Below are 4,025 nucleotides of genomic sequence, written 5' to 3' on the forward strand. Positions count from 1 at the left end.
CAAGACTTTTTCTTTACTGCATTGTCTTATACCCTTTTTCAAAGATCCGTTAGCTGTATGATTTGGGGGTTATTTCTGTATTCTCTATTCTGTTCCATTAGTCTATTTGTCTATTATTGTGCTAATACTATGCTGTTTTGATTATCACCACTTTGTAATATATTTTGAAGTCAAGAACTAAGAAGCCTCCTATTTTATGCTCTTTGCACGATATTGTCTTGTTGATACAGGGTCATTTTTAATTCCAGACAAATTTTATGATAATTTCTATTTCTGCAAGGAATATCACTGGTAGCTTGATCAGAATTGCACTGAATATAGAAATTAATTTGGATAGAACTGACATTATTATTATATTGGTTCTTTCAATCCAAGAATTCTGTATGTCTTTCCTTTTTTTTTTTTTTTGTATCATCCTCAATTTCTTTTATCAGGTTTTTTGTTTGTTTGTTTGTTTGTTTGTTTTTATATAGTTTTCCTAGTAGAGGTCCTTCATTTCTCTAGCTGGGTTTTTTTCCTAAATATCTTATTTGTTTCATGGCTATTGTAAATGGGATTGCTTTCTTCAATTCTGTCTCAGGCTGTTCATTGTTGGTGTATAAAAATGCTTTTGACTTTGTATATTGATTTTGTATACTGCTACTTTACTGATTCATTCATCACTTCTAGTTTTTTTATGGATTCCTATGGATTTTCTATGTGTCTAATCAAATCATCTATAAATAGGGTCAGTTTAGCTTCTTCTTTTCCTATCTGGATACCTTTTATTTTGCTCTCTTTCTGATGTATTGTCTAGAACTTCTAGCACTAGGTTCAAAAGGCTTGGAGAAAGCAGGTAGCCTTGTCTTGTTTCAGTTTTCAGCTTTCAGCTTTTCCCCCATTCAGTATAGGCCTGTCATAGATGTCTGTCATTGTCCCTTCTACACATATTTTGCTAGGAGTCTTGATCATGAAGCAATATTTTTATCAAATGCTTTTTTTTGCATCTATAGATATGCTCATATTGTTTTTTATCATTCTGTTAATATGCTGTATTATTGTTTTTTGCATATGTCAAACAATCCTTGTATCCTTGGGATAAAGCCTATCTGGTTGTGGTGTATAATCTTACAGTACTGTTGGATTATTAGTTTTCTAATATCTGTTGACGATTTTGCTTCAGTATTCATCAGGGATATTGGTCTGCAGTTTTTTCGTTGTTATGTCATTTTTGCTTTTGGGATCAAGATGATGGAGGCTTCACAGAATGAGTTTAGAAGGGTTCCTTCCTTTTGATCTTTAAAAGTAGTTGGAGAAGAATAGAGTTGAGCTCTTCATTAAAGTTTTTGTATAATCGACTTGAGGTTTTAGAAACCTGGATGTTTTATGTTAAGAGGCTATTTGTTACTGACTCAATCTCACTACTCGTTATTGGTCTATTCAGGATTTTTTTAAAATTTTCTCTTAATTCACCCTAAATGACTTCTACATGTCCAGAATATGTCTATTGCATTTAGGTTTTCTTATTTGTTGACATATAATTGCTTTTAGTATTCCTTCTTTACTTTTTATATTTCTGATATATTGGTTGTAACATTACCACATTCACTACTTATTCTATTTAACTGTTTTTTTTTCTCTTTGTCTAGTTAATAGTTTGTCAATTTTTTTATCCTATCCAAAAATTGATCTTTTCTTTCATTGAGGCTTTTTGTATATATCTTTTATTTGCGATTACATTTATTTCAGCTCTAATCTTTACTATTTCTTTTCTTTTGTTACTTTTGGGATTTTCTTATTGTTGCCATTCTAGTTCCTTGAGATACAATGTCAAGTTATTGACATCGTGTATATGCATATTTCATATTTCTGTTTTTTTTCCTACTGAGCATTAATGGCTGTGAACTACCCTCTTATAGCTATTTTTGCTGTGTCACAAAGGTTATGAAGAGTGTTGTGTTTGTTATTGTTAGTTTTAATGAATCTTTTTATTTCAGTCTTAATTTCTCCAGTAGTTCAGAAGTCATTCAAGGGTAGATTCTTTAAGTTTGCATGTTTCTATGTGTTTTTGAAGGCTCTGTCTATAGTTGATTTCAAGCTTAATTCCATTGTGGTCAGAGAAAAGGATAGATATAGTCTCTAGTTTTAAATTAAGGGAGGCATGTTTTGTGCCTTATTATGTGGTTAGTCTCCAAAAATATTCCATGTGGCAATGAGAAAAATGTGTATTTTGTAGGTGCTGCACAAAATGTTCTATTTGTCTCCAAGGTCCATTTGATTTATGGTGTCCGTTAGCTCCTGTGTCTCTTTGTTTATTTTTGTCTAGATGATCTACCCAGTAGTGACAGTGTGGTGTTGAAATCCCCAGCAATTATTAATTTAGAACTATACAGTGTCCTTTTTAAATTCTTTTTACCATTTTTACCTTAAAGTGTATTTTGTCTGATATCAATATCATGATTTCAATCTTTTTAAATTTCTCTTTTCATAAAATGACTTTTTGCAGCCTTCCACTTTCAGTTTATGTATGTCTTTTTCAATGAGGTATGTTTCTTGTAAGCAGCATAAAGAGGATTCTTGTTTTTTCATTCATTGAGCCAATCTGTGTCTTGCGATTGGAGAATTTAATCCATTAACATTCAGTATTACCAGAGATATGTGTAGACTGATCCCTGTAATTTTGTTACTCCTTTCTGTTTTCCTAGTTATTTTGTGTTCTCTTACTTCTATTTATCACCCTTTAGTTTTTGTGCTGTAATATTCCATTATTTCCTAAAGAGCTGGTCTAGTTTTGGTGAGTTCTTTAGGTTTTTGTTTATCTGTGAATGATGTTATTTCTCCTTCAAATGGGAGTATATATGCCACACTTTTTTAAATCCATTCATCTGTTTGTAGACATTTGGGTTGGTTCCATGTCTTGGCAATCATGAATAATGCTACAATAAACATTGATGTGCAAGCACTTTCCCAACTGAGCATTCTCCTGTCCTTTGGGTAGATACCCAGAAGTGGGATTGCTGATCAAATGGTAGTTCTATTTGTAGATCTTTGAGGAACCTCCATATTGTTCTCCACAGTGTCTGAACCAGTTTACATTCCCACCAACAGTGTAGGAGAGTTCCCTTTTCATCCCGCCAATACTTACCACATTTTATATTTTTAATCTTTGCTATTCTGACATGGGTTAGGTGGTATCTCATTGTGGTTTTTATCTGCATCTCCCTTATGATGAGAGATCTTGAGCATTTCCTCATATGCTTTTAGGCTGTTCATATGTCTTTTTTAGAGAGATTTTTGTTCAGCTCATTTTCCCATCTTTTGATTGGTTTAATCTTTTTTTTTCACGTAAGGTGCTTGAGTTCCCTGTGTATCCTTGTTATCAGTCCCTTGTCTGAGGCATATTTTACAAAAATATTCTCCCATTCTGAGGGTTGTCGATTCACGCTTGTTACTGTGTCCTTTGCTGTGCAGAAACTTCTTAGTCTGATATAGTCTCATTTGTCTATTTTAGGGATTATTGCCTGTGCTTTGGGAGTCTTATTTAAGAAGTCTTTGCCTACTCTAATGTCTCCCAGAGTTTTTCCAGCATTTTCTATCAGTACATTTAATCATATATATTTACAGTGTATAAAATTTTATTTTCCAGCATGATTACTGTGCATATCAGTCAAAACAAAGACATTTCTATCCACATCATCATCAAATAGCTTTTCATATTTTTCAGATTATTATTATTATTTATTCTCATTATTGTGGAATTCAAATATTTTATAAACTGATTTAGTTCACAGAGTCCCCTAAGTCCTACACACTTTCTTTAGTCTTTCCATTTTTTTAATTTTCTGACTAGATCATTTCAAATGACCTGTGTTCAAATTCATAAATTCTTCTGCTTGATAGAGTCTGTTCTATTGTATTTTTATTGTATTTTATTCTTTGTGCTTTTTAGCTCCAGGATTTTACTCTTTTTAAGAATTTATATCTTTTTTTTTAAATGTTCCTATTTTCTTAATGATTTTCTGAATTCACTGAGTTGTCTATGTTCT

The sequence above is a fragment of the Tupaia chinensis genome, unplaced genomic scaffold (assembly GCF_000334495.1).
Source record: "Tupaia chinensis unplaced genomic scaffold, TupChi_1.0 Scaffold000244_1, whole genome shotgun sequence".
In the NCBI taxonomy this organism is placed as follows: Eukaryota; Metazoa; Chordata; class Mammalia; order Scandentia; family Tupaiidae; genus Tupaia; species Tupaia belangeri.